Raw genomic sequence first — 8,412 nt, forward strand, 5'->3', positions numbered from 1 at the left:
CGCGACACGACGCGCGCTGGTGGCAACCGCAGTGCTCACTAAAAAGAACGAACTTAAAGGTGTCGCGAAAAGTAATGCCCTCCCTTTTAATAAATACACAACATCATCTCTACAGGCCTCGAATACAGTCAGTTGCAAGTCGTTGTCGCATGTGAGACTGCGGCGCAAATGTGGAACCGCCTAAAGAGTGTTCATGAACAACGCAGTTCGGTAAATAAGGTTACGCTCAAGCAGCAATTTTTCAGTTATAAGGTGAATCCGAACGAAAGCATCGCTCAGCATATTAATAAAATCGAGTCGATGGCTTTGGCACTGGCCGATGTAGACGAGCGCATTACCGACGTGGACAAGATTGCGAAGACACTCGAGAGTTTACCGAGCAGTTACGGCGCGTTCATAAACGCATGAGATTCGTACGACGAAAGGAAACAGACGTTCGAGAATCTAACCTCTCGTCTCCTCAAGGAAGAAAAGCGGCTCACGCAGGCAGGAAGATGATGTTGCGGCGGCATTTGCAGCATTGAACGTGCAGAAGAAAAAGAAAAATCCTTCCCAGAATGACAATAAGAGCGGTGGTCAAGGAAAATCGACAGATAAGACGGATATCACGTGCTTTTATTGTAAAAAGACTGGTCATATAAAACGTGAGTGTTTTAAATGGAAGACTAAGCATAAGAAGGACGTTTCGAAAAATGTAGCTTTGAGCGTCGAGCTCAAAAACATTTCAGTTTCCGGGTGTGAAAATGCATGGCTCGCAAACAGTGCGGCGTCAAAACATATGACCTTTTATAAAAAATGGTTCACAGTATTTCGATCAACAGACAGTTCGTCAAGTGTGGTACAGATAGGTGACAATTCGTTCGTGCAAGCGGAAGGCAGTGGCTCAGTGGAAATTTTAGCACTCGTCCACAGTATATACAGTAGCGCAACTGTCCTAATTTCTTGTTGTCTAAAATGGAGTGCGCATGCGCGAAATAAGTAAGCGCCCACTAACACCATCTGAATGTCGTTCTCTGAACTTCTTTCTCAATTGCTTTTTTTTTCTCCGTTCTGCTCTGCTCCCTCTCACAATTTAAATGGTCAGTTCAGTAAATGCTTATCTGTATTGGAACAAAAATTTGGAGAGAATTAGCTCAATTACCCACTGAATGCTATTGAGAGCTGTTAGAAGTGTTTGAAAAACTCTGAATAATACGTTTACGATGAAAGTGAAAAGAGTTTAGGAGTATAAAGTGGTTACAAACTTCAGAAGGTAGGATAATTATTCATAATCATTGTATTTAAAATCAGTCATGCTTAAATTAAGAATATTGTTTATCTATTTATCTTGTGAAACTAACTCTGTGATACTCTAATATCTAGTAAAAATTGCTGCTTGATTCTACGTTGTCTACGAACGGTTACATTTCTGAAATACTTATTAAAATGCAAATTTCTGGCTGAAACAGACGTCAGATAATTCAGATATCGACTTCACAAAAGATAGTGGTGTCGATTTTGAAATGTCCAGCATGCATTCCACAATACAATACAATTTGTAAGTTATCATATAACAGCGTTTCATGATTTAATTCAGAATTTATATTAAAAGTAATGATTTTTTTTTCTTGTAGGGAAGGCTCATGGTTGAAACTATAATACTTCCACCGTTTGAATTTTTAGTAAATTGCGGAAAGATAACATATTCTCTCAGCAACATATTTATCTAAAAAGATACAAGTACGTATTATACCATCTTACTTACAAAAAATTAATACGTCATTTAATATTAATGTGGCATATTATTAAATATTTTATTTTAATTAATATTGTTGCGGAATTTATAGATATCTCGTTTTGATATAACAATAACAGCTAGTGCTCGGCGATGCACAAAATCTAAACGCAATACCGAGCGAGAAGGATTTCAAAATTTATATGATAGAAACAAAGCATGGAGATCCACATCCAGACACGGGTATTCCACCTTCTTTTGCGACAATAAAATCTGAAATGATTCTAGGCAAAAACCGCCAGTTTTTCATTGAAATGGGACGACCGACGAAAGTACATTTCTTTTTATCCCGGCTCAATCAACTTTATAACATACGGAATAAGGTAACTCAACAAAGAATGTATAACATATTCGTATATATTTTCAACAGTTCTAAATTATATCAATGTTCTAGGTATTATCGTGTTTTATTGATGACGACGTGCAAGTACCTACAGAGAAGAATTAAACTACGGATATGGATTCGCAAAATATAGCAGTGCCGACGAAATCGAGGAAATTCAGTGTACCTGATTTACATTTAAGTACAAGACAGGTTGTATTATCCTTGAAGACTGACACCGGAGCAGAAATTATTACCAGTTTAGCATCGTTAAACGAAAACTTATCGACACTAGCTTCTAAGACTAGACAGAATATATTCAAATCTATCCATAGATTCTTTCATTGTATCTGCTATCTTAAATAAGAATATCAAAGTGCTATTAAATCCATGGTGTTGCAATTTCGTATGTGGATTTTTGTATGTGGACTTTTGCTTACTCGGATCAGAACGGCTCTTAGGAGAAATTTTATAAATTTATAAACGCAATGCTCAATCCGGCGTATGGGAATCATCGAGATAATATAATACATATGTCCATTATTCTATCCAGACACATTTTATATAAGCCATTTACTGCCAATTAATTGATGCATATCTATCGAAGTACATATATAGACTCTCATTCGATGAAGCATTAACGGAACGCGCGAAAGCGCGTCCAAATTCCGAAATACAACGATCGTCGCTGCTTCTGCGAAGTAACAATATGGTTGTAGAATTTCGAATCGTTACTCGACCACTCTTTCGGGACACTTTTATATTTTTATAATATATCATATTAGGTATACATTGATTATTTTGCATATAAAATTTTATTTTTCATGTCTGTATGTACGATAAATATGTCGCTTTATATTATACGAATTGTTTGTTATAACAATTAATGATACAATATTACAAATCTGTATACCAATTTAGTAATATAATCATTAATCGATATAGGAGTCATGGATACTTCTATTTTATATTTTCCTATATTTATATTCCTAATATTTCAGTGTTTATAATCCTAATATTCTGTCTGTAACATCGGATAAGAAAGAATCCTTCATAATCTATCCGAAAACAGTTTCTGCATCAAAAAGAACATAAAATGGATTAGTATATACATTTCTTATTCTTCAGATACAAAGGAATTATTTTTCTATTCTATAAGAAATCGCAATGCATTCGAAATAGCGCTTTGTTTGAAGTTGAGAGAAAGAGAGAGAGAGAGATTGTGTTATTCTTTTTTGCGGCCGTCAGTGTCGATTGTAATCTGATAGGTCAAGCCGCGCGTTCTACGTAGTTCATGGAAAAAGCGCGCGAGCGGCGCCGACAACGCTGCGTCCCAAGCGGCGAGGCACGTGTTTACTGCGCATGCTTGAACATGTTAGGAGGGGCGCGCAGCCCGGCCGAGCGAGCACAGTCGTCTCGTAGATACTGTGCGTGAAACATCGTGCGTTATACATAAATTCGAGTCGCATAATTGCATCATCTTTTCGCAGTTAAGTCTTAAAGTATTTGAGATCGGCTTATTCGTGCGCGATAAGTAAGATAATTGTGAAACATATACGGATCGGAAAAGGACAACAACGACCGTCACTGAGAGGAAGCCAGCGAGATACATCCTGGCGAGCCATGCCGGCACGTAGAAGGCTCGAGGAAGGCAGCCATTTTATGGAACGTTCGAGAGAACCTTTCGGCATGAGATAGAACGCCCTTTCGAAGTCCTGGATAAACGAGGCGTTGACTTGGTATTTTCGAGATATACTCTTGTATGAACTTCTTACGTGATGTTATCATGAAACTAAAGGTAACCTGTTTAAATACTTTTTAATGGAAACGTTAGATTTCTTCTGGCGTTGCTAGGGTGGAAACGTTAGATTTCTTCTAGCGTTGCTAGAGTGGAAACGTTGGATTTCTTCTGACGTTGCAAGAGTGGAAACGTTGGATTTCTTCTAACGTTGCGAGAGTGAGAATCTCTCCTCTCAAGGTTATCCTTGTTATTCTGGGGAGGAAAGTTATCCTCATCTCTTATTTCGGGTTTGTGCACAATTCATTTCGAGTCAATTTTATAACAATGAGCTCAGTTTAAAGTAAAGTAAATAATTAATAGTTTGGTTGCAACCATTTTCATGACAAGTAAAAACTTTAATTCTTCTTTGTACGATTATTTCTTGCTCATTAATTAGACAATATCTCTTGTTAATTTGCGAGCTATGTGTACTTTTCTTTGTATTACGTACTAAATGATAATGCGTTCTTTGCGAAATATATAGATCGTTTCTGGCATTGTAATAACACTATCGAATAACCGTTTCCTTGCGTTGCTGTATAAGTTCTTATTCAATTACTTTATAATCTTCTGATAAATATCTTGCGAATTATTAGTTATCTAGTATTGCGTTTATGCTGTGGTGAATTAATGTGTCAATTTAAGACTGTCTAGTACAATATTTAGTCTAGTAAATTCAGTGAAAAACGTATCATTTATTTGCTTTTGTTGTTCATATCGTAAATATAGCTTATGTTGTAGTGATCGCTCATAATGTAGTATAATGCTTTGCAGAGACTTTGACACTTATTTAGTAATACTCAATCAGTATTAACATTACGAACAACATCACTTAATAGACTGATGATAGTAATTCTTTATTTAAATTAACGGATTGATGCATTATTTCCTAGATTATATAAGTTCTATCTGAAGTGATATTCTTGTATTAATTGATTTATGTTTGTTTCAAACGATCCTTTCTTTAGAAAAGAACAACTAATTTTAAGCTTGCCTACGCCAAAAGAAATTATACGAGAATAATGACTACTATGACGATTCTTCTAACAACAAAGATTTTATATGATAAGGAAAGACTTCAGTAAAGCTCAAAGTATATGATGATATACAGGGTGTCAAAAATAAAAGTAACCACTCGAATAGAGGGGGTAGATTGGGTCAAACTGAAAAGAAAAGTCTCGTACCATTTTGCAAAATTCGCAATAGTTAACGAGTTATTAAATAAAACGTCTGAGCGAATGCGCGCACAAGGAGCGATAGAGGCGGGCCTCGGCGGCTGGCTGGGCTGGCACGGTGCCCGGCGCGCGGCGAGCGGTGGGGGTCGAGAGACGAGCGGCGAGCGGGGCACGGCGCGGCGCGGCGAACGTCGAGCGACTCGATGTTATACACTGCGACGAAAAAGTATTAGAGCCAGCCCATACTAAACTTACGATAATTCCTTCGCGTAAACGGGATTTTCCTTCGCGTAAACGGGATTTTGTAGTAACTTACAATAATTTACTCCGCGTAAACGTAGTAACAGTAGGTAGCACACGTATTGGCTATTGCATAGGCATTGCCGTAACGTCTTACGCCTTAGATAATATTAATTAGTTTAGCTTGAATTATGTGTAATAAAAACATTTAATTTTAGTAAATTTAATTATTTTGCATGTCAAAGTTTACGAGGTTTACCACAAGCCTTACTTTAACTTTTGTTTATGTTATAATAACTTTAATGGTGCGTGTCCACCTGCGAGTAAAACTCTCGAGATGAGTAGCTCTCGAGATTGATTCTCGCAAATAGACATATTTCTTAAGAGTACCTAACGGAGAATGAATCGCAGCTCTCGGCAAGCGAACTTTTCAAGACCTACTCGCAAATCGACACGACGTTATTTTACTCTCGGAGATCAGCTCGCCAAGCTCGAACGCTGTTCGTATTTTGAGAGCTACATGATGACACAAAGGAACTTATTGAATAATGCGGAAATCATGAACCATTGTAGAATACTACTGTGACAGAAATAAAAGTTTTTTTAATTTTTATGTTTTGCGAATAAAGTGCGAAAAATTCATGATTTAAAGAATTAAATAATAATATTTTTAATACATTCTCTTATTACTTGGTCAATAATTAGTTACACTTAATTTTACATACTTTGCACGTTTTAGTTACAGCGTTAAAATTAAATACATTTTTACATCGCGAATTAAGTACATAAAAAAAAAATTTAATATTTACATGTAAAAATCTAACATCAAGGTATTTCGCAAACAGAAAACTAAATAATAATATCGCACTATGTATTCCATTTCACAATTTGTAAGTCTGTAGAAACTTTTAATTGTTGGGAATCTTCAATCTTAAGCTCTCTAATTTAGAGCAGATCCGACACCTGCGATCAATCCATTGCTTGACCCAGAAGGTCTTTTTGTTGTTATTTAACACCCTTTTTCTTTTTAAAATAGTACAATGTCAGAAAAATTACTCTCAAATGGACAGTGTCAGAATAACTCTCGAGAGCTACTCTGGAGAGTTTTACTCGCAGGTGGACACGCGCCTTAAAACTCTCGAGAATATCTCTCGAGAGTTATTCTGACACTGTCCATTTGAGAATAATTTTTCTGACATTGTATTCTCGCGAGCATCTCGCGGGAATCCGGAGAGTATTCTTTCGGAGAGTTCTCTCAAAACCGTATCCACTTACGTATTTTTTTAGTTGATGTTTGAGAGTGGTGACATCATAATGTCGCGTAAACGAAAAAACTTGCGGTTGCTATAGTGGCTAGCATTATTTTAAAAAGGAAAAGGATGTTAAATAACAACAAAAAGACCTTCTGGGTCAAGCGCAATGGATTGATCGCAGGTGCCGGATGTGCTCTAAATTAGAGAGCTTAAGATTGAAGACTCCCAACAATTAAAAGTTTCTACAGACTTACAAGTTGTGAAGTGGAATACATAGTGCGATATTATTATTTAGTTTTTAGTTTGCGAAATACCTTGATATTAGATTTTTATATGTAAATATATATTTTTTTTTTTTTTAATGTATTTAATTCGCGATGTAAAAATGTATTTAATTTCAACACTGTAACTAAAACGTGCAAACTATGTAAAACTAAAGTGTAACTAATTATTGACCAAGTAATTCAAAAATGTATTAAAAATATTCCTACCTAATTCTTTAAATTATGAATTTTTTTCGCACTTTATTCGCAGCACATAAAAATTTTAAATTTTTTTTATTTCTGCACAGTAGTTATAAAGTATCGTTTTCCACAATAGTTCATGATTTCCGCATTGTTTAATAAATTCCTTTATGTCATCAAAGGAACAAACTTTTGCCATCTCGATTTTTACTCTCAACATGTAGCTCTCAAAATACGAACAGCGTCCGAGCTTGGCGAGCTGATCTCCGAGAGTAAAATAACGTCGTGTCGATTTGCAAGTAGGTCTTGACAAGTTCGCTCGCCGAGAGCTGCGATTCATTCTCCGTTAGGTACTCTCCAGGAATATGACTATTTGCGAGAATCAATCTCGAGAGCTACTCTCGAGAGTTTTACTCGCAGGTGCACGCACCATAAGACGTTCTATTTGTTAAAAAATAATTGTATTAAAAGAACTCAAAATAATATTTAATTTCTACATGACATACGCATAAAATGTTAAGTTATCAGTTATCACGTTGACATAAATGTAACATATGAAAATGTTAAGAAAATAATAACATAGTTGTTGTATGTGTATTTTACATTGAAGTAATAATTAAATTTTGGTAACACAAGGAAATTATACACGATTTTTTGCTGCGTACGTGCCGCGTAACGCAACATTCTCGTACGTAATTTCTGTACGTAAGGCGTAAGATACTACGGTAATGTACGTGCGCTGGATCTTAGCCTCTCGCCATGGCAGGAAAATGATACGCTACCATTTCCACACCACCTTGCGGTAGATAGCTTGGTGCGTTTTTTTTAATAGTGGTTTCCCCGGTAGGCCTAATCCACTCTCATTATTTAATGCAAAAATTGTTCGAAGTGCCGTCCTCTCTCTCGTATGCAGAGTTCGGCCCTTCGTACAATATTGCGCGTCGCACGGTGCACCATGTCCGGCGTAATAGTATCGAAGGCCGCAACAATAGCTTCACGTACCTCGTTTTCTCCACCATTACGCCGCTGCTCGATTAGACTTTTTATATGACCCCATACAAAAAAGTCTAATACATTTAAATCTGGCGACCGTGCCGGCCAGGCGATTGGGCCACCACGACCCATCCACCTATCCGGAAAACGCGCGTCTAATATTTCGCGCACTTGACGACTAAAATGAGCCGGAGCTCCGTCGTGTTGAAAAATTAGCTGCGCCCGTACGCGAAGGGGCACATCCGCGAGAAGAACTGGCAATTCATTCTCAATAAAATTGGCATAAATATTGCCAGTTAAACGCGGTGGGAGGAAATATGGACCGATCTGGAAATAATGAATAAAAATGTTTCTTCACTTAAACAACAAGAGAAAATTGCTTTCTTTCTACTTTTACTTACCACTTGATTC

The 8,412-nt window shown here is 36.8% G+C and overlaps 1 long non-coding RNA gene across 2 annotated transcripts; it reads left to right on the forward strand.

The window, feature by feature from the left end:
* The first annotated feature begins 1,366 nt into the window (after positions 1-1,366).
* On the forward strand, positions 1,367-2,339 carry LOC143903147 (uncharacterized). 2 transcript variants are annotated; one of them, XR_013258622.1, is made up of 4 exons: positions 1,367-1,537; positions 1,614-1,719; positions 1,827-2,097; positions 2,169-2,339. It is a non-coding gene; the product is annotated as an uncharacterized LOC143903147 (long non-coding RNA). The 2 variants fall into 2 exon arrangements; XR_013258621.1 differs by having other exon boundaries at positions 1,827-2,212.
* The last annotated feature ends 6,073 nt before the right edge of the window (positions 2,340-8,412 follow it).

This window comes from Temnothorax americanus, unplaced genomic scaffold (genome assembly GCF_048541705.1).
Source record: "Temnothorax americanus isolate GAGA-0224 unplaced genomic scaffold, ASM4854170v1 Scaffold103, whole genome shotgun sequence".
Lineage (NCBI taxonomy): Eukaryota > Metazoa > Arthropoda > Insecta > Hymenoptera > Formicidae > Temnothorax > Temnothorax americanus.